Source organism: Nerophis ophidion, linkage group LG11 (genome assembly GCF_033978795.1).
Source record: "Nerophis ophidion isolate RoL-2023_Sa linkage group LG11, RoL_Noph_v1.0, whole genome shotgun sequence".
In the NCBI taxonomy this organism is placed as follows: domain Eukaryota; kingdom Metazoa; phylum Chordata; class Actinopteri; order Syngnathiformes; family Syngnathidae; genus Nerophis; species Nerophis ophidion.
Window position 1 is genome coordinate 32,617,986 of NC_084621.1, and position 23,985 is coordinate 32,641,970.

General features: G+C 41.2%; 1 protein-coding gene across 1 annotated transcript in view; it reads left to right on the forward strand.

Annotated features, from left to right (window-relative positions):
• Positions 1–3,616: 3,616 nt before the first annotated feature.
• Positions 3,617–23,985, forward strand: part of gem (GTP binding protein overexpressed in skeletal muscle) — a 28,100-nt gene continuing 7,731 nt past the window's right edge. Inside the window, exon 1 of the mRNA XM_061915680.1 lies at positions 3,617–3,898. The gene's annotated coding sequence lies outside the window, so the exon portion shown is untranslated. The remainder of the gene's footprint in view (positions 3,899–23,985) is intronic.

A 23,985-nucleotide genomic window follows, 5' to 3' on the forward strand; every position in this document is an offset into this window, starting at 1 on the left:
ATATATATATATATATATACGTATATATATGTATATATATATATACGTATATATATATATATACGTATATATATATATATATATATATATATATATACGTATATATATATATATATATATATATATATATAGAGGGGTTGGTGCGTCTGCCTCACAATACGAAGGTCCTGAGTAGTCATAGGTTCAATCCCGGGCTCTGGATCTTTCTGTGTTGAGTTTGCATGTTCTCCCCGTGGCTGCGTGGGTTCTCTCCGGGTACTCCGGCTTCCTCCCACCTCCAAAGACATTCATCTGGGGATAGGTTGATTGGCAACACTAAAAAAATTGGCCCTAGTGTGTGATTGTGAGTGTGAATGTTGTCCGTCTATCTGTGTTGGCCCTGTGATGAGGTGGCGACTTGTCCAGGGTGTAATCAAATGGTTTAACAACATCCAAGACAAACAACAACACAACTTTATTTCCTTCGACATCGAAGAATTTTACCCTTCCATCACGCAAGACCTACTGACCCAAGCACTAGACTTCGCCTCGGACTACGACTCAATCACAGGCAACGAAAGAAACATCATCATCGACGCAAAGAACTCCATACTCATCCGCAACGGTACGCCATGGCAAAAAAAGAACAATTCAACATTTGACGTTACTATGGGGAGTTTTGACGGAGCAGAAACGTGTGAACTCGTCGGGAGTTTCCTCCTCTCCCAGCTTGCTAGCCTCAACCTGAACCTTGGTTTTTACCGTGATGACGGACTGGCAGTGTGCCGGGCCTCGCCAAGGAGCAGCGAGAATACCAAGAAGCGCATATGCCAAATCTTCAAAGAGAACGGCCTACGGATCACGATTGAAGCCAACAAGCAAACCGTCAACTTCCTCGACGTCACTTTCAACCTGAGAAATAACAGCTACCAACCATTCACGAAACCCAACACAACACTCCAATACGTGCACCATGACAGTAACCACCCACCCACCACCACGAAAAGAATACCTACCGGAATTAATAAAAGGCTATCGATGCTGTCATTTAGCAAAGCCGAATTCGACCAAGCAACCCCCCCGTACCAGAAATCACTTGATGAAAGCGGATACAACTTCACCCTCACCTACGAACCCACGCCAGGAAACCAACCAAAAAAGAGCAGAAAACGAAACAACATCATCTGGTACAATCCACCATTCAGCAAAAACGTCTCAACCAATATCGGCCGGAAGTTCCTCACTCTGATCGACAAACACTTCCCCATAGGCAACACCCTAAGAAAAATATTCAACAAGAACAACATTGAATTGAGCTACAGCTGTATGAATAACATACAACAAATCATTTCAAACCACAACAAAGCAATTGCAAAAGGACTGCCCACCCCCAGACTAAACGACTCTGAAACCAATAAGGAATGTAACTGTTGCAAGAAACCTGATTGCCCTCTTAACGGAGGTTGCTTACAGACATCAGTCGTTTACCAAGCAAAGGCAACACGCAAGGACATTAACACATCCGACACGTACGTAGGATTAACCGAAGGAGCGTTCAAAACCAGATGGAATAATCACAACGCCTCCTTTAGAAACCAGACTTAGCAAACACATTTGTAACCTCAAAGACAATAATGTTGAATATTCAACAACATGGCAAATTCTTGCATTCAGCACACCTTACAACAGTGGCAATAAAAGATGCAACCTATGCTTAAAAGAGAAACTGTTTATTATACATCATCCAGATCTATCATCCCTCAACAAGCGCAGTGAAATCATTTCAACATGCCGCCACAGATGGAAACACCTCCTAGGTAACACATGAGCCAATCACCACGCCCCTACGCCTGCCTGTACCCACCCACTCTGTGCCCTATATAAACCATTGTATGTGAATGCTTCCATTAAAATCTCCTGATGATTGAGGGAACCCCTCATGAAACAGTTCTGTAGAGATGAAGTAGTCTTGTGATTTTTCCCACACCTACATGTATGTATATATATGTATATGTATGTATATGTATGTATATATATATATATATATATGTATATATATATGTGTGTGTATATATATATATATATATATATATATATATATATATATATATATATATATATATATATATATATATATATATGTATGTATATATTAGGGACGGGTGGCGCAGTGGAAGAGTGGCCGTGCGCAACCCGGGGTTCCCTAGTTCAATTCTCACCTAGTACCAACCTCGTCACGTCCGTTGTGTCCTGAGCAAGACACTTTACCCTTGCTCCTGATGGGTGCTAGTTAGCGCCTTGCATGGCAGCTCCCTCCATCAGTGTGTGAATGTGTGTGTGAATGGGTAAATGTAGAAGTAGTGTCAAAGCGCTTTGAGTACCTTGAAGGTAGAAAAGCGCTATACAAGTACAACCCATTTATCATTTATTTATCATTTATATGTATATGTATGTTTTTATATATATATATATATATATATATATATATATATATATATATATATGTATGTATGTATATATATTTCTGTATATATATATGTGTATATGTATATATGTATATATATATATTTATATATATATATATATATATATATATATATATATATAAAACCTGTTTCCATATGAGTTGGGAAATTGTGAAAGACTGAGCATTTTTTGGGAAGCTGTTTTTATACCCAATCATGGCACCCACCTGTTCCCAAATTGCCTGCACACCTGTGGGATGTTCCAAATAAGTGTTTGATGAGCATTCCTCAACTTTATCAGTATTTATTGCCACCTTTCCTAACTTCTTTGTCACGTGTTGCTGGCATCAAATTCTAAAGTGAATGATTATTTGCAAAAAAAAAAAAAGTTTATCAGTTTGAGCATCAAATATGTTGTCTTTGTAGCATATTCCACAGAATATGGGTTGAAAATTATTAGCAAATCATTGTATTCCGTTTATATTTACATCTAACTCAATTTCCCAAGTCATATGGAAACGGGGTTTGTATATTATACAATTTTTTTCTAATTTTTTTTTTTAAAGAGTAAAAACTACCGTAAAGCACAAAAATTGTTGCTAAATGTCTTGTAACTTTAGAGGCATGTTTATCCATTGTATATCCTCCTGAGAGCCAGAATTCTCTGCAATAGAGATTTTTGTTATGCATAACAGAAGAAAGAAGAAATAGACTAAAAAAGTGTTATGTTAGCTACTTGCAACAACTGAGTCCTGCCACTCCCCCCTTTAATAAGGAGCGCTTTTGTCACCTTTATGAGAGCGGCTTAGTGGTTTATCTGAGGGACTGGGTCATTCATAAACTTGCAAATGGTAGTTTTCCAAGACATTAATGACATGCCTCATGATGGCAGAGCTGCTAGATCTCCTCTTAGAGCTCTTATACAAACTCCGGACTGGAGAGAGAAACCATATTTGGAGATTTGTTTACATTGATTTGATGTGATGCGATCTCACTTTAACGATCTTTGCACTAAATATGAATGTCTTCAGCATGGTGTCATAACAATATAACCAATGTTTTGTTTGTTTGTCTGTTAGTTAGGAACATAATTTAAAGTTATGCTGATTTTCATGAAATGTTCAGTAAATGTTAAAAAAAACAATGGGATAAGGAACAACTGATTAGATATTAGATATTATGATAATTTCTCCTACGTTACAAGAGAAATGCTTTATTTGTCATTGAACTTTAAAAGTACAACAAGTTTTGTTTACAGTCAACCTGTTCAAGAAATAGAAATACAGTATGACAGGACACGAAGCTGATGGGTCGCCATGTGGGCGGCTCCCTGTAAAAGATGGGCAAAAAATAAAAAACAGGAATAGGGAGAAAAAAGCCACAACCAAAATAGTGCTCCTGTACGGAGCGCAGTGTGGGACTAGGAAAAAAAGACTTCACCAATCTTAAGCACAGTAAGTAAAGATTACGACAAACAACTTGGGACTTACAATAGGGGTTTGGTGTTGTTACAGCTCAGGCAGCCGACCTCTGCTGCAGCAGGAAACTGCCCAGCTCTGTGTCAATGTGCCATAGATTAGGATGTTTGTGTTAGGGCGAGTAGATACATTTCAATGCTTGTCTACCCTGTGTCTGTTCCTGTCCCTCAAATTGATCATAATTTTGCCTTGCAGAACTTAAAGCTTCTTCGCGATGTTATCCAGTTTGCAATTTAGTTCAGAAATGGCCACAGACATAGCACACACAGCCCTGCCTATCCATCAATCATGACTGGTAGTTTCTAGATACTTTGAACAGCTGCCGACGTCTTCCGACTTTGTTGATAATCTCATAAACTGATACCGTTATCATAGTTCCTAATAGGTAGATAGTTTTGATGTCTTCAACAGAAAGAATCGCCTGGTACTTGACCATATTCTTCTCCCAAACGTCCATCGTGTATTCAGCAGCAAACGTTCCATCAAGACAGACAGGTTACCTCGAACCTGAACTTCTCGTCAAGAAAAAAATTGTCAGATGTGTTAGAGACTAGTTTATCAATTCCATGTTTAAGATTTAGAAAACAGTTCGGGGAGAGACTCAAAAAAAGTTTAAGACGAGACAAAGTAAATGGTAAATGGGCTGTACTTGTATAGCGCTTTTCTACCCCTTTTTCAGGAGCCTAAAGCGCTTTGACAGTATTTCCACATTCGCACACCAGGGGCGTCACTAGACCTAATACTGTACTGGGGCACACCTGGGGCACAAATAATTCATGTGAGCGTGCAAAGCGCGCAAGCAAAAACATTTTTAGCACTTATTTATCATAAAAAATACATAAATAGTGCTTTAAACTATGAAAATCATATCAGATTATGTTATATGGATCTTTGATTAACCACCTGAAATTAACTAATGCATTTGACCTACTTGTGCACTTTTTTACTCCAGACTTCTAAACTGCTACTGGTAAAAGCAAAAAGGAAGAGCAATGGATCTTTTTGAAATATATATTGCAGTAATCATCTGCAAATTTAACATCTACAAAAGTAAAACAAAAAATAAAGCACCCCTACATCTCTGGGTTCTTTTATATTATTTAATTTCCATTCATGGCAATGTGGCTAATCCTATTTCAGATACACAAAACTATAAAATATACACAAAACAATAAAGCCATAGTAGTAGAATAAATGAACAACTGTTGTGTGTCTGTTCAGGGAATCATTTTCTGAGAAGTAAACTGTAACGTCTCGTTTTCATTTTTGCAAAGTGGTCAATCACTCTGGACAGACATGGAAATATTACAGTAACTGTTATACAGTTGACCAGTGGTTCCCAACTGGTGGGTCGTGACATAAAAGTGGATCGTGTGTCATTTTCAGTGAGTTGCAGTCAGATGTGTGCATGAAAAAAAAAAGTTAAGGGAGAAAAAAATCAAATTGTGGCAACAAAACCAGATATTTTTAGCCATTTTTCTAGTGACTATTAGTGAGTATTTTAGCAAAAGGCAAACCGACTAACAAGTTGGAGGAGGACTCAGGACAGACATGGAAATATTTATTTTTTTAAATCTAAATGGGGCAACAAAACCCGATATTTTCAGCCATCTTTCTGAAAACAAATACAGAAATGTTACTATTTTTTTCTGGAAACAAAACCAGATGCTTTAGCTGTAGCCATTTTTCTGGTGACAAAACAAGATTATTTTAGTCAAAGTCACACCGATTAACAAGACAAGTCTGCTGTGCTATTTTTCTGTGAAATAAACTTGAATGATTTAAAAATTTGGCTCACGACTTGATGATATGGAAAAATGTTTTTCTTCCTGAAGATAACCCATTTGAGAAGCACTCAACTCACACATGCTTACTCCAAATCATCATTGATGCAGAGGTCCTGAGCAGAAACAGCAGACAATAACCAACATTATGTTTCATGTTGATTGGAAATTCCCCCAACAGCTCGTACAGCAAATGAATATGTTTGTCTTGATACAAGGAATAACGTTAGCTAACTTAGCATAAACTTAAGACAATGATGTTGCCTAGCAAGGTAGGACTTCACTTACATATCTCATTCCTGCTGCTTCTTCCCTGCTGCGGGCGAATAACTTTCTGATATCCATCTAAGAGTTACAGTTTGAGTCAAATCCAAATCAAAATAATATAATTAACAAATTGTTGTTGGCTAACGTTACCTACCTCACGCAGTGACTCTCATCCTCTCTCTCTCTCTCTCTCTCTCTCTGTCTCTCTCTCTCTCTCTCAACCGAAATCTCGATCCACACGTAAATAAATTACCATATTAATTAGCCATGTGCTCATTGTTTCGTGGAGTGAATACAGTAGCAATCAATTACCGTACTAAGTAGTATGTGCGCTGTTGTCTATGTTATGTGGACTTGAAACTGAAGCGTTTTTTTTTTTTTGGGTGAAATTTTTACTGGGGCACTGCAGATCAACAGTGGGGCACGTGCCCCAGTGAAATATGTCTGGCGACGCCCCTGTCGCACACACATTCACACACTGATAGTGGGAGCTGCCATGCAAGGCGCTCACCAGGACCCATCAGGAGCAAGGGTGAAGCGTCTTGCCCAGGGACACAACGGACGTGACTGGGATGGTAGAAGTTGGGGATTGAACCAGTAACCCTCAGATTGCTGGCACAGCCACTCTACCAACTTCGCCACGCCGTCCCCAACAAAAGCTGGGGAAAGGGAAGGGAAGCGTCCGCCTTTATTGAGAGCAAGCAAGAAATACCTTACATTTATGTTATGAGCCTCAACTTCTCAGTGTGTGTGTATGCTAGCTGCATCCATCCCACCCACAGAGGCAAAGAGAGTGGATGACTGACAAGAGGGTTGACTTTGTTTCTTTAATTCTGCTGTAGATACTGTAAAATCAAAAAGTTACGGGCAGATTCTGCTTAAGCTTTCAGGAAATCTCAGAAATGGGATAAGGAACAAATTATTAGATTCGTGGGTGATCTTTCAGAATCTTTTTAAGATATTTTTTTTTACTATTGAGAGATGGTGCACTCAGTGCTTTTTTTAGTTTGATATAAAATGCTGTTATCAGCTTTGCAGCCACACTTTGTGTCTGTTTCCTCAAACACTCTGCTTGCCTGGTAATATTAGCAGCATGTCTAGATTACACAGATAGGAATTATATATGTTGTAATAGTATAAAATATTTTATTGGGAGGCCATAAATTTGAATGGGTGTGGAAGGAAATGTAGCCTTTTCAACTTGCAGCATTTCTACATTTTTAAATTTCTCTCTATACATACTAAATGTTTATACTCTTGTCTAACAAAGGTGCTGCGCTAATTTAGTTTTTTATTGTTCATTATTATGTCTTGACTACAATGGCAATATAGTGTTCAAAGAGCCACAATTATTTCTTCTTTCTAACAATTTAGAATAAAAGTACATTTTGTTAGTTGCTGTGGGAAAATCCGTGCTTTTATTTTGAAACTTACTTTGCACTAAACAGGAAGTGACTGCAGGCAGCACGGTGTAAGAGAGGTTAGTGCGTCTGCCTCACAATACGAAGGTCCTGTGTGGAGTTAGCATGTTCTCCCCGTGGCTGCGGCTTCCTCCCACTTCCAAAGACATGCACCTGGGGATAGGTTGATTGGCAACACTAAATTGGCCCTAGTGTGTGAATGTGAGTGTGAATGTTGTCTGTCTATCTGTGTTGGCCCTGCGATGAGGTGGCGACTTGTCCAGGGTGTACGCCGCCTTCCACCCGATCGTAGCAGAGATAGGCACCAGCGCCCCCCGCAACCCCAAAGGGAATAAGCGATAGAAAAAGATGGATGGATGGGAGGAAGTGACTGCATGTTTTACTTGCTGTATGTTGTTTCACGTTGCCTAGTGATAATGAAAAGGTTAACAATATTACATACACATACCAACATCTTTCATAAAAAGTACCTTATTAGCACTCATATTTTAAGTGACAAAAACTGTTGGCCGTGGATATTAACATCATCCCAACCGTTTACTTTGCTGTACTAAAAAGACTTTGCTGTACCAGGACTTGGGTTGTTCAACAAAGACTGGATGTCAACAAAATGTACATAAGCATGGTCTTACAGTCCACTTGAGAAAACTTAAATAGATGCAATTTAAGCTGCCTGATGCCAGTGTGTCTATTGTTGCAGCTTTCTCTTCTTGCTGTTCGCTAACAGGGTAGGAACAGGAACAGAGACGCCGACCTCGAGAATATGTTTTGTGTTGGATTTAATAAAACTCTCAACTAGCTGGAATCATAAGACTGTAAATTGTAATAGGCATAATATGACGTAGTGTAGCGACCAATTGTGTTGTGGTAAACAAATGTAGGGCTACCCAGCCCTAACTGTCTTTTCCTTCCCCACTGACACAGGTGAATGCACGGCCCTTATACTGTAATCACTTCCGTCCATGCATGCACATACACACACACACACACACACACACACACACACACACTCTTCCTGACCATCCTGTAGACCTGTCTCCAATATTTTATTATCTATATCTATCAGTGTCGGGCCGTGCGTTTCTCACCTACGCCTTCAGTGATGTCCTACTTTGTCCGACTTCATCTCTCAAAATACCGTAATTCATATTACCACATGGACACGGCTGGAGATACTATATGTAAACACACTTGCACACTACTGTGCATTGAACCCTAAACAGTGTAAAAAACGGTCTATTTTTCGGCACATTTAATATTCAAAAAACACGCTTCAGCAATTAAAACATATCTTACGTGGTACTGTCATAATTAAATAATTATATAAAACAAATGAAACATGAAGACTCACAATTTGTAGCACCCATCCAACGTTGTATAAGCCAGTCGGTAGTCGGTTGATTCGTGTGAAAGTGGCGAACAAACCATTTCACCGCCGGTGTTGTGCCAAAATGTGATTGCCTGCCAAAAATGTATTTCCTTCGTGGGAGCGCGAACCGCCCGCTAAACCTGCATTGCTTAGCTTTATTTTTGTGGTCATTGTACCTGTGAGTTTTTTGAGACTTTCTATGGCTCGTATGGTTCCAGTGCCACTTCATGTTTTCCCATCTTGTGATTGGATACTCACTTGGGACTCCCATGTGAGTATCCGGTCTCAGCGTTAGACCGGCTAGAAGGCCTTACTGACAACAACTCGTGATCTGATTAGCTATCGCAGTTGTCTATCCCCTCTATGTGTTCGTTCACTGATAGTGCACAGACGCCTGCATTGTTGATTCTGAACGCTCCGGGCTGATTTTGTACAGCATTGCAACATAAGCTAGCTGATTTTTGAGTGGATACAAAATCGAAACTAAAAACAAGAGCATTGGAAGGAGCATAATATGACATGAAGAGACCATGAATACTTTTAGATATTTAGGGAAAGTAAATAAAAAAAATACTTCTATCTTTAGTTATGATTATGATTTCTGGTTATGTTAGGCCAGCAGAGAAGGTTTTGCTAGCCCTGACGGCACACCACTGATATCTATAACATGCGACGTGTGACTACTTTAGCTTGGTGCAATTACACAAATGACCTCCACTCAAATTGAAACCTTACTTTGATAAAATATGTTTTGTACTTCCTGTGGTTGAGTAAATACAGTATACATCACTGTTTGAAACACTCTTTGTCTTGAGGGAAATTTACATAAAGGATGATCTCAGGAGTGGGATTAAAACCAATGCCTTCATGTAGAGCAGTGGTCTAGCAGCGGTACCGGGCCGCGGCTCGATTGATACCGGGTCGCAGGATAATTTATTTTTGTTATTATTATTATAATTTTTATATATTTTTTATTTTTATTTTTTTATTAAATCAACATAAAAACACAAGATACGCCTACAATTAGTGCACCAACCCAAAAAACCTCCCTTTTTCTAAGTATGACGTAGAACAATGTTTTATTAGTAAAGGTAGCATAGTTTATTTGTAACATGTGTAACAAAGTTACATTGAAGTGCATCAAGAAGAAGCACATTTTTTAAATACTATCTCTAATGTAACCAGCGTGGTTCAGTCCCTGCTTTGTGTTATCCCCAGAGTTGAAATCCCAAACTATCAATGGTTTACCAATGTACATTGGCTGGCCTCCGTTATACTTATCCATGTTTCAGTATTTTGTCCCTGGAACATGGCGCGGCATCTTCAGTCATGCGTACGCTGTATCGATCCGTTGTGGTGAAGAAGGAGCGGAGCCAGAAGCCAAAGCTTTCAATTTACGCGTCGATCTACTTTCCTATTCTCACCTATGAGAGAATTTAAGGGGATACCTTTAGTCAAAAATGATTTATGGGGGTCAAAGGTCAATGATTTATGAGGGGTCAAGGTCAAAGGTCGAGGTCAAAGGTCAAGTTTGAAGGTCAGGGTCAAATGTCAAGGTCAAGTGGGTGTGGCTTACCCCGGAAGAGGGTGGAGTTAAGACCTGCGGTGGGAGTGGTTAAACCAGGAAGAGGGTGGAGTTTTAACCAGAAAGAGGACGGAGTTAAGACCTGAGGTGGGAGTGGTTAAACCAGGAAGAGGGTGGGGTTAAGACCTGAAGTGGGAGGGGTTAAACCAGGAAGAGGGTGGAGTTAAGACCTGAAGAGGGAACAAAGGAGGGTTCAGGTTGAGGTCAGTTTTTAAGGAAGATTGAGAATGTCATATGAGCAGCATGTGACCATCCATTTGACAGTTTAAATGTTTACGATCGTTTGAAACAACTTCCAGACTTCCCGAAAACATATTTAAATGATTGGGAGGAACTAATTAGGTTAAGGTTAACCATATGTTTGACCCTGCTTCGATGTATTGATGGCTGGGAATGTTACGTAGGAAGATGTGCACACGCACACACACACACACACACACACACACACACACACAATTACCTCTGCTTTACCATGTTATTAGACAATGGTTTAACTCCGTTTAAGCATTTAAACGTTAAAAGCATTGCACGTGTACGACGTTGTAATACTTTTTTTTTTTACCAGCCGATGACGACGAAGTGAAAGACGAAGACCTTTGTTTAAACGATCTTACAAAGTTGGAAGATGATTATCGAGGTGTGTTTAAACCTTCGAATGATTTAATACTATGTTTATTCATTATTTTGTTTCATAGAGGAATTGCCGTAAGATCCTAACGCGATCGTTTTAACACAAACGCAGTCTGGTGAGTCAAATGATTCTCATTTTACAAGAAAAAAACATGCGGTATACAATACATATATACATATATTTACTTACAGATTTTCCGTTTACATCTCCGGCTCACTGGTCTCCCTTAACGCTGACGGGTCCGTCAATGGCCGTCGAAGAGAGTCGGCCATTCCAGGCAGAGGAGAAGGCTTGATTGCGCCAAAGAACCCAGACATCGAAACCTTGGTCCGGGACAATATCATCGAAAACAACGGCGAATGTCCGACATGCCCCCGCCGCAAGTTTTTCTTGCTTTCTGTAAGCTTTTTAAGATTCTCCGCGGTTTTAAAGAACTCCTCTCACTCCTCTGTCTTCCGCTCAAATGAATTTCGCACCTAAGGGGAATGGGCGGGGACTGATTCCGGAGGTGGGCGGTTGTTTCCGGCAAGCAACCTTCTGGTGTGCATTAGCGTCACCTACTGAAATGGAGTGTGGACCAAGATGGATCCCTACTCTATATTGTTTTATTTAACACAATATTTTTTTTAAATACGTGTATAATGCTTTATATCCTATGTGTTGTGAATTCCATCCTACTATATCTTCCAAGGAACCCAAAGAAATGTTACCACACCTCCCGCTTTATTTATTCTATAGATTGCCTGAACTATTTCATAAACTAAATCTTGTCTTGTTTCTGATGCTACGTTTTTTTATGCTCATCAATGCACTGCTTGAGTCCGAGCACACAACTACTTTCCTTGCTTTGTTTTCCTCTATCCAGTTAACTGCCGTATAAATTGCTACCAATTCCCAGTAAAAACAGTTTATCACTGATTATTTTATTTAATACTATGTTTCCTTGTGGGATAACTGCTACAGCTCTTACCTTTAATTTTTTTTATAGTTTTTGATGCATCCGTATATATCATATCTCAATCCATTTTTCTATCTGGTAACTATTTAAATTTCTATTCTTTAGTAATTGCATGTTTTCTTTTGGGTTATCAAACATTCGCGGTGGTATTGCAGGCATTGGTACTGTAGGACTAACTTTAATATTGTCAATTTTAACTTTATTACATATGTCTCCTATAATCCACCCAAAACTATTCTTTTTTTTTTTTCTCTTTTTCTTGGCAGTTTGGTAGCACTGGACAAGTCGGATATCCTTGCTTGGATCCTTTTAAAGTTGCCCGATAAACTGCTGAGAGTTGATCTCTCCTCTTGTCCAAAGGTTTTTCGTTCATTTTTACTTGTAATACTGCCACTAGGGTTGATGTAGTAGCTCCACAACATAACCTTAAAGCCTGTGACTGGATCCGGTCTATTTTCCCAAGTCATGTTTTTGAAGCAGATTGGTAAATAATGCATCCGTAATCAATAACAGATGGAATTAAAGTGATATATATACATATATTGTTTTCAACGTCAACCTATCACCCCCCAATCATTACCCCTCAAAGCCCTCATTATATTTAACACCTTTTTACTTTTTCCCCTATTTTTAATTTTCCTGAAGGAACACTCCTGAGCTGCAACCTTATCGTGGTAGAGGAGTTTGCGTGTCCCAATGATCCTAGGAGCTATGGTAGGGTCTCCCAAGGCAAACAGGTTCTAGGTGAGGGATCAGACAAAGAGCAGCTCGAAGACCTTTATGAAGATGAAAAACCATGGACCCAGATTTCCCTCGCCCGGACGCGGGTCACCGGGGCCCCCCTCTGGAGCCAGGCCCAGAGGTGGGGCACGATGGCGAGCGCCTGGTGGCCGGGCCTGTTCCCATGGGGCCCGGCCGGGCACAGCCCGAAGAGGCAACGTGGGTCACCCCTCCAATGGGCTCACCACCCATAGCAGGGGCCATAGAGGTCGGGTGCATTGTGAGCTGGGCGACAGCCGAAGGCAGGGCACTTGGCGGTCCGATCCTCGGCTACAGAAGCTAGTTCTTGGGACGTGGAACGTCACGTCACTGGGGGGGAAGGAGCCTGAGCTAGTGCGCGAAGTCGAGAAATTCCGGCTGGATATAGTTGGACTCACTTCGACGCACAGCAAGGGCTCTGGAACCACTTCTCTCGAGAGGGATTGGACCCTCTTCCACTCTGGCGTTGCCGGCAGTGAGAGGCGACGGGCTGGGGTGGCAATTCTTGTTTCCCCCCGGCTCAAAGCCTGTACGTTGGAGTTCAACCCGGTGGACGAAAGGGTAGCCTCCCTCCGCCTTCGGGTGGGGGGACGGGTCCTGACTGTTGTTTGTGCTTATGCACCAAACAGCAGTTCAGAGTACCCACCCTTTTTGGGAACACTCGAGGGAGTACTGGAAAGTGCTCCCCCGGGTGATTCCCTTGTCCTACTGGGAGACTTCAACGCTCACGTTGGCAACGACAGTGAAACCTGGAGAGGCGTGATTGGGAAGAATGGCCGCCCGGATCTGAACCCGAGTGGTGTTTTGTTATTGGACTTTTGTGCTCGTCACAGTTTGTCGATAACAAACACCATGTTCAAACATAAGGGTGTCCATATGTGCACTTGGCACCAGGACACCCTAGGCCGCAGTTCCATGATCGACTTTGTAGCTGTGTCATCGGATTTGCGGCCTCATGTTTTGGACACTCGGGTGAAGAGAGGGGCGGAGCTTTCTACCGATCACCACCTGGTGGTGAGTTGGCTGCGATGGTGGGGGAGGATGCCGGACAGACCTGGGAGGCCCAAACGCATTGTGAGGGTCTGCTGGGAACGTCTGGCAGAGTCTCCTGTCAGACAAAGTTTCAATTCCCACCTCCGGAAGAACTTTGAACATGTAACGAGGGAGGTGCTGGACATTGAGTCCGAGTGGACCATGTTCCGCACCTCTATTGTCGAGGCGGCAGATCGGAGCTGTGGCCGCAAGGTAGTTGGTGCCTGTCGGGGCGGCAATCCTAAAACCCCTTGGTGGACACCAGCGGTGAGGGATGCCGTCAAGCTGAAGAAGGAGTCCTATCGGGTCCTTTTGGCTCATAGGACTCCGGAGGCAGTGGACAGGTACCGACAGGCCAAGCGGTGTGCAGCTTCAGCGGTCGCGGAGGCAAAAACTCGGACATGGGAAGAGTTCGGGGAAGCCATGGAAAACGACTTCCGGACGGCTTCGAAGCGATTCTGGACCACCGTCCGCCGCCTCAGGAAGGGGAAGCAGTGCACTATCAACACCGTGTATGGTGCGGATGGTGTTCTGCTGACCTCGACTGCGGATGTTGTGGATAGGTGGAAGGAATACTTCGAAAACCTCCTCAATCCCACCAACACGTCTTCCTATGAGGAAGCAGTGCCTGGGGAATCTGTGGTGGACTCTCCTATTTCTGGGGCTGAGGTCCCTGAGGTAGTTAAAAAGCTCCTCGGTGGCAAGGCCCCAGGGGTGGACGAGATCCGCCCGGAGTTCCTTAAGGCTCTGGATGCTGTGGGGCTGTCTTGGTTGACAAGACTTTGCAGCATCGCGTGGACATCGGGGGCGGTACCTCTGGATTGGCAGACCGGGGTGGTGGTTCCTCTCTTTAAGAAGGGGGACCGGAGGGTGTGTTCCAACTATCGTGGGATCACACTCCTCAGCCTTCCCGGTAAGGTTTATTCAGGTGTACTGGAGAGGAGGCTACGTCGGATAGTCGAACCTCGGATTCAGGAGGAACAGTGTGGTTTTCGTCCTGGTCGTGGAACTGTGGACCAGCTCTATACTCTCGGCAGGGTTCTTGAGGGTGCATGGGAGTTTGCCCAACCAGTCTACATGTGCTTTGTGGACTTGGAGAAGGCATTCGACCGTGTCCCTCGGGAAGTCCTGTGGGGAGTGCTCAGAGACTATGGGGTATCGGACTGTCTTATTGTGGCGGTCCGTTCCCTGTACGATCAGTGCCAGAGCTTGGTTCGCATTGCCGGCAGTAAGTCGAACACATTTCCAGTGAGGGTTGGACTCCGCCAAGGCTGTCCTTTGTCACCGATTCTGTTCATAACTTTTATGGACAGAATTTCTAGGCGCAGTCAAGGCGTTGAGGGGTTCCGGTTTGGTAACCGCAGGATTAGGTCTCTGCTTTTTGCAGATGATGTGGTCCTGATGGCTTCATCTGACCGGGATCTTCAGCTCTCGCTGGATCGGTTCACAGCCGAGTGTGAAGCGACCGGAATGAGAATCAGCACCTCCAAATCCGAGTCCATGGTTCTCGCCCGGAAAAGGGTGGAGTGCCATCTCCGGGTTGGGGAGGAGCCCCTGCCCCAAGTGGAGGAGTTCAAGTACCTAGGAGTCTTGTTCACGAGTGAGGGAAGAGTGGATCGTGAGATCGACAGGCGGATCGGTGCGGCGTCTTCAGTAATGCGGACGTTGTACCGATCCGTTGTGGTGAAGAAGGAGCTGAGCCGGAAGGCAAAGCTCTCAATTTACCGGTCGATCTACGTTCCCATCCTCACCTATGGTCATGAGCTTTGGGTCATGACCGAAAGGATAAGATCACGGGTACAAGCGGCCGAAATGAGTTTCCTCCGCCGTGTGGCGGGGCTCTCCCTTAGAGATAGGGTGAGAAGCTCTGCCATCCGGGAGGAACTCAAAGTAAAGCCGCTGCTCCTCCACATCGAGAGGAGCCAGATGAGGTGGTTCGGGCATCTGGTCAGGATGCCACCCGAACGCCTCCCTAGGGAGGTGTTTAGGGCACGTCCAACCGGTAGGAGGCCACGGGGAAGACCCAGGACACGTTGGGAAGACTATGTCTCCCGGCTGGCCTGGGAACGCCTCGGGATCCCCCGGGAAGAGCTAGACGAAGTGGCTGGGGAGAGGGAAGTCTGGGTTTCCCTGCTTAGGCTGTTGCCCCCGCGACCCGACCTCGGATAAGCGGAAGATGATGGATGGATGATGGATGGAACACTCCTGAAGGAATAAATAAAGTACTATCTAATCTAATCTAATCAAATCTATTTTGCTGATGTGGGTTGACTAGTTCATATTTTTATCAAACCATATTCCTAAATATTTAAATACTTGTACCTCTTCTATATTTTCACCGTAGAGTTTTTATTTGGAGCTTGTTTTGTACTTTTGTCTTTGTAAAATGTATGACTTTTGTCTTTCCAACAGAGAATCTTAAACCCCAAGCCGTTCCCCAGTCTTGAACATTATTTACCACTTTGTTAGTTTTTTGATTATTTCTTTTGACTCTAAATAATATACTAGTCTTTCATTAATCATTTTTTCCATTACTTTCCCCAAATTTGAGGTCAATGCTATCGTCCTATAATTTGCTGCCTCTTCCGGGTCTTACCCTGACTTGGATATTGGAATTATTACCGCTAATTTTCCCCTCTGCCGGTCATTCTCCTTCTTCATATATCCTGTCATATCATTTCAAGACCACTTCTTTGACGATGCTACCTAAGTTTTTGATCATTTGATAACTCACCAGGTGTTTCCCCGGTGACGTATTTTTAACCTTTTTCAAAATTCGAACCATTTCATTCAAAGAAAATGTCATATCCATAGTGTTGGTAAAGCTATTATCGTTGTCTTCCATCATTTCCCCAATATTTAAACTCATCGTTTCTTCTCTCTTTTGTTTTTCTGCATTTCTCAAATTATCATTACTGTGCACTTTAACACATTTTTTTTTTGCTAAAGGTTCTGCTGGGAGTTTGCCCAACTAGTCTACATGTGCTTTGTGGACTTGGAGAAGGCATTCGACCGTGTCCCTCGGGAAGTCCTGTAGGGAGTGCTCAGAGAGTATGGGGTATCGGAATGTCTTATTGTGGCAGTCCGCTCCCTGTATGATCAGTGTCAGAGCTTGGTCCGCATTGCTGGCAGTAAGTCGGACACGTTTCCAGTGAAGGTTGGACTCCGCCAAGGCTGTCCTTTGTCACCGATTCTGTTCATAACTTTTATGGACAGAATTTCTAGGCGCAGTCAAGGCGTTGAGGGGTTCCGGTTTGGTGGCCACGGGATTAGGTCTCTGCTTTTTGCAGATGATGTAGTCCTGATGGCTCCATCTGGCCGGGATCTTCAGCTCTCACTGGATCGGTTCGCAGCCGAGTGTGAAGCGACCGGAATGAGAATCAGCACCTCCAAGTCCGAGTCTTATTTCCAGCCTGTTCTGTACAGTTTATTACGTAAGCCAGGAATACAACTAGTTTGTCCGTGGAAATTCCTGTATTTGTTGCCTCTTGTTTTTTTTTATTTCTTGAACTATTCACACTTCTGTTCTTTTCTACACTTTCTTGATTTCTCACTTTAAATGCCTCTGCGTATGTAATATTTCTTTCAACTTTGATTTGTTGTACTTCTGTTGCCTGTTTCATGATGTATGGCTTTTGATTATTTCTTTTTTCAATCTACAATTCCAATAAATAACACGTATTTCAAGATTACTGATAACTTTTTCAAAATAAAATGTAATTCCTGAATAAGATAATTGTATCGAATCCAATGGATTGTCTGGTCCTAAAACCTCTTTGTAATGTTTGTTTGATTCCCCCAAAATACGACACAGTCTAATTTGAAAAACATATGTGCCTCGTCGGCTGTAGTAAAAAAAAAAAAAGCAAACCCATGCCTCCTCGGTCTAACCTCTCACAGCCCTTTTTTTCTTTCGTGTCAAAGATGGATCAGAGACCACCTTGGCCCCTAACCCCCACTTCTTCTCCACTACCAAGAGAACAGTAATTAATCCGAGCTGAGTTTTTTAAAATATTCCAACATGACTTTTTACTTTCATTTTGTATCAAAGCTGAGTTGTGCTCTCTGGTTTATTTTGCAAATGAACCGACAGAACATGATCATGTACAAGACTCGCCTACCCACAATGCACTGCAGCCCAACGCTCCTGGTCGGATGTTTGTATCGGGGTTCATGGAGAGATGCGGTAAAGAGTGGTAGCCAAGACACACGGTCACACACGGTCACACTCGGCAATTATTTTGACCTGGGGAGCAGATTTAGAGGAAAAAAATGTGTCTGGGGGGCCGGGATATCTGATTTTCAGGTACAAAAAACTTCACAATGACACAAAATAAACACAACAGTTAAACCTCACACTAAAAACAAGACATTGACTTGTACGTTCAAAAGACAGAATAGAACAAGACAAGACATGCAATGCCATCTACAAAATGTTATGTAAATGTTAGTCATTACACACGCGGCTATGGTTTTGATGTATTTGTTACAGACATGTTTACGTCAAGTAACATCACATGGTTCCATTTGCACCTTTCAACAAATCTGAAAAGGAATATTAAGAAGTAAAACTTATATTTAATCCTACCTCTTCTCCGAGCACACGGTGACTGTACATACGGGTCGAAAAATGTTGACCTAATTCAGCATTTCTCAAAGTGTGGGGAATAGAGACATGACAGGTGGGGCGCGAGGAAAGGGAGGAAATTTCACTTTAATTTTTTTTTTTTTTTTACTATGCTTTCATTTTCTATACACACTGTAAATCACTTTGCGATTCTGTCTGTGAAATCCGCCGTATAAATAAATGTAAATTACTTATTTTTCCTGTAGGCTTTAAATTTCTCGGCAGGAGCGAAAGTTTGACAGACATAGCAACAGTAACTTTTGCAGGCGGATGGGTAGCAGGCTAATGTGCGGACCACAATTACACAAAATGGATAAATTTGCAACTCGCACCTCAAAGGTCTGCAGAGAAACAAAAATATGACGGGTCTAATCAACCAAAAAGTCAACCTAAAAGAAAATATGGCGAAGGGTATCTTGCTCTTGGATTCACAGCAGCGGAGGTGGGGGCAGAGGAGAGACCCCTGTGTGTTCTTTGTCTAAAACCGCTAGCAGCAGACAGCATGAGACCCAACAAATTAAAGAGACACCTCGAGACCTCACATGATGTCCAATAAATTGTTTTGTTGGGGCGATGGGGGTAGGTGGGCCTTGAAAACTAACCCCTTAGTCTAAAGTGGGGATGACAGAAAAAAAAAAAGTTTGAGAAGCCCTGACCTAATTGTACGGATCTCACTTTAAATGGCAAACCGATCATTTAAATGTTTTCACTTTGAATATGAAACGAGGAGTAAAATGTACAATGTACAATATTATCAATTATTTCACAATGACATGTTTTAAGGACATTGTACAGTATAATTAAATCTAAAATGAATGTGATCACTTTCAGGATCATTTTATTTTTAGCCAGTAAACAACTGTTATGTACTTTTGAATCGGGTTTTCCCCTTTAAATAACAAAAATTATAGAATTTTACAATATTCATTATTATTAAATATTAAATGTGCCAACTAGTTTTACAGCATACATCATCCCCCCTTTACCCATTTGTTAAAAAGACGAAAGTTGATGCGAACGCCTACGTGCTGTCAGAAAACTAAAAGAAGAAGAATGCCTTTGTGCAATTACTGCTATCCTGGCACAAGTTATAAAACAAACAAAGTTACCACATTTTTTTCTGAGGAGACAAAACGAAAAAGAAAGAAAAATAATAAATCAATCAATAAAATGCATCAGTCAAATAGTACAGGCAACTTCGTTAACATGGAGCCACAGACAATTTCATTCAAAAAGTCCCAATTGCTAACATAAAGATACAACAACAAATAAAGGCAAAGAAGGCCTAGTAGGTAATTACAACAACAGACAAAGTATTAAAAATGTCGGTCCAATAACTGCACAGGGATGGGCAGAGCCAAAACATGTGTAGCAAGTAAGCTGGAGACTGTTGACACTGAAATAAGGCTATATGTGGCACAGATACAAGATTTATAAACTCTACTTAAAGCCCCACTTAAGAACTTTCAGTTTTGGTTTATATTGGCCGCACCAGTGAACCAGAGCGATGGCGTTTTCCCAAAAGGAAAACCACATTTACCATGAGGACTAGCGCATATAGCGTCAAACTGACACGATAATGCCACAATGATTCTGTATTACTGAACTTTCCACAGTAGGAACCTATATCCATTTTCTACCGCTTATTCCGTTTTGGGGACGTGGGGGGCGCTGGCGCCTATCTCAGCTACAATCGGGCGGAAGGAGGTGTACACCCTGGACAAGTCGCCCCCTCATTGCAGGGTCAACATAGATAGACGGACAACATTCACACCAACCTACATATTTTACTCAAACCTTATATTTGCAGTTAGAAGTCACTGCATTGTTTTTTCCTTGTACAGTTCTTTTGAGTTTGTTGCGTGGTTGGTCAGTGTGGAACTGCGAAGTATCGCGCTGGTGGGTATTTATTGCTACCACACAAATTTCCAGTAGCTAAAATTAGCATTATTATTCTAATTTGAGCATTGAAAGTCACTTACTAGTTTAGCAGGAACAGATCCAAGGCAGCATTGGTCTAAAATCTCTCGTCTTTGACCTCACGCAAGCTAGTGAAAGTCGTGCCATTGTTGATCCTTGATTGTCCCTCCCTTTTTCTTTTTTTTTTGTCTCCTCAGAAAAAAATTTGGTAACTTTGTTTGTTTTATAACTTGTGCCAGGATAGCAGTAATTGCACAAAAGCATTCTTCTTCTTTTAGTTTTCTGACAGCACGTAGGCGTTCGCATCAACTTTCGTCTTTTTAACAAATGGGTAAAGGGGGGATGATGTATGCCGTAAAACTAGTTGGCACATTTAATACAGTATTTAATAATAATGAATATTGTAAAATTCTATAATTTTTGTTATTTAAAGGGGAAAACCCGATTCAAAAGTACATAACAGTTGTTTACTGGCTAAAAATAAAATGATCCTGAAAAAAAAATCACATTCATTTTAGATTTAATTATACTGTACAATATCCTTAAAACATGTCATTGTGAAATAATTGATAATATTGTACATTGTACATTTTACTCCTCGTTTCATATTCAAAGTGAAAACATTTAAATGATCGGTTTGCCATTTAAAGTGAGATCCGTACAATTAGGTCAGGGCTTCTCAAACTTTTTTTTTTCTTTCATCCCCACTTTAGACTAAGGGGTTAGTTTTCAAGGCCCACCTACCCCCATCGCCCCAACAAAACAATTTATTGGACATCATGTGAGGTCTCGAGGTGTCTCTTTAATTTGTTGGGTCTCATGCTGTCTGCTGCTAGCGGTTTTAGACACAGAACACACAGGGGTCTCTCCTCTGCCCCCACCTCCGCTGCCGTGAATCCAAGAGCAAGATACCCTTCGCCATATTTTCTTTTAGGTTGACTTTTTGGTTGATTAGACCCGTCATATTTTTGTTTCTCTGCAGACCTTTGAGGTGCGAGTTGCAAATTTATCCATTTTGTGTAATTGTGGTCTGCACATTAGCCTGCTACCCATCCGCGCGAAAGTTTGTTCCTCTTAGCCCCGCCTGCAAAAGTTACTGTTGCTATGTCTGTCAAACTTTCGCTCCTGCCGAGAAATTTAAAGCCTACAGGAAAAATAAGTAATTTACATTTATTTATACGGCGGATTTCACTGACAGAATCGCAAAGTGATTTACAGTGTGTATAGAAAATGAAAGCATAGTAAAAAAATAAAAAATTAAAGTGAAATTTCCTCCCTTTCCTCGCGCCCCACCTGTCATGTCTCTATTCCCCACACTTTGAGAAATGCTGAATTAGGTCAACATTTTTCGACCCGTATGTACAGTCACCGTGTGCTCGGAGAAGAGGTAGGATTAAATATAAGTTTTACTTCTTAATATTCCCTTTCAGATTTGTTGAAAGGTGCAAATGGAACCATGTGATGTTACTTGACGTAAACATGTCTGTAACAAATACATCAAAACCATAGCCGCGTGTGTAATGACTAACATTTACATAACATTTTGTAGATGGCATTGCATGTCTTGTCTTGTTCTATTCTGTCTTTTGAACGTACAAGTCAATGTCTTGTTTTTAGTGTGAGGTTTAACTGTTGTGTTTATTTTGTGTCATTGTGAAGTTTTTTGTACCTGAAAATCAGATATTCCGGCCCCCCCAGACACATTTTTTCCTTTAAATCTGCTCCCCAGGTCAAAATAATTGCCGAGTGTGACCGTGTATGACCGTGTGTCTTGGCTACCACTCTTTACCGCATCTCTCCATGAACCCCGATACAAACATCCGACCAGGAGCGTTGGGCTGCAGTGCATTGTGGGTAGGCGAGTCTTGTACATGATCATGTTCTGTCGGTTCATTTGCAAAATAAACCAGAGAGCACAACTCAGCTTTGATACAAAATGAAAGTAAAAAGTCATGTTGGAATATTTTTAAAAACTCAGCTCGGATTAATTACTGTTCTCTTGGTAGTGGAGAAGAAGTGGGGGTTAGGGGCCAAGGTGGTCTCTGATCCATCTTTGACACGGCAGAAAAGGGGCTGTGAGAGGTTAGACCGAGGAGGCATGGGTTTGCTTTTTTTTTTTTTACTACAGCCGACGAGGCACATATGTTTTTCAAATTAGACTGTGTCGTATTTTGGGGGAATCAAACTAACATTACAAAGAGGTTTTAGGACCAGACAATCCATTGGATTCGATACAATTATCTTATTCAGGAATTACATTTTATTTTGAAAAAGTTATCAGTAATCTTAAAATACGTGTTATTTATTGGAATTGTAGATTGAAAAAAGAAATAATCAAAAGCCATACATCATGAAACAGGCAACAGAAGTACAACAAATCAAAGTTGAAAGAAATATTACATACACAGAGGCATTTAAAGTGAGAAATCAAGAAAGTGTAGAAAAGAACAGAAGTGTGAATAGTTCAAGAAATAAAAAAAAACAAGAGGCAACAAATACAGGAATTTCCACGGACAAACTAGTTGTATTCCTGGCTCACGTAATAAACTGTACAGAACAGTCTAGAAATAAGACTGAGAAGATCAAAATAATTGTCAAAGCAGCAGCAAAGTTGTTGAAAGAACTATCTTGGGACCGGGTGCAAGCTGTACTACAGAGAGTAGACGTGACTGAGTCATGTTACCACATTCCAATACCCTGTTAATTGTCCGGTGGAATGCCAGAAGTTTGATAGCAACCGAACATGAATTAAAGGGATATATTAAAAATATGAAAACTAAACCACATATAATTTGTATTCAAGAAACAGGGCTGAAGCCAAAATTAAACTTTATAATAAAAGGATATATAACGATTCGTAAAGATAGGAATGAAGGGTAAAGAGGATGATGTGCCACATTTATTAAAGAAGATGTAGTCACGGGTAAAGAAACAGCAGAACCTTTAGCAAAAAAAAAATGTGTTAAAGTGCACAGTAATGATAATTTGAGAAATGTAGAAAAACAAAAGAGAGAAGAAACGATGAGTTTAAATATTGGGGAAATGATGGAAGACAACGATAATGGCTTTACCAACACTATGGATATGACATTTTCTTTGAATGAAATGGTTCGAATTTTGAAAAAGGTTAAAAATACGTCACCGGGGAAACACCTGGTGAGTTATCAAATGATCAAAAACTTAGGTAGCATCGTCAAAGAAGTAGTCTTGAAATGATATGACAGGATATATGAAGAAGGAGAATGACCGGCAGAGGGGAAAATTAGCGGTAACAATTCCAATATCCAAGTCAGGGTAAGACCCGGAAGAGGCAGGAAATTATAGGCCGATAGCATTGACCTCAAATTTGGGGAAAGTAATGGAAAAAATGATTAATGAAAGACTAGTATATTATTTAGAGTCAAAAGAAATAATCAAAAAACTAACAAAGTGGTAAATAATGTTCAAGACTGGGGAACGGCTTGGGGTTTAAGATTCTCTGTTGGAAAGACAAAAGTCATACATTTTACAAAGACAAAAGTACAAAACAAGCTCCAAATAAAAACTCTAAGGTGAAAATATAGAAGAGGTACAAGTATTTAAATATTTAGGAATATGGTTTGATAAAAATATGAACTAGTCAACCCACATCAGCAAAATAGATTTGATTAGATTAGATTAGATAGTACTTTATTTATTCCTTCAGGAGTGTTCCTTCCGGAAAATAAAAA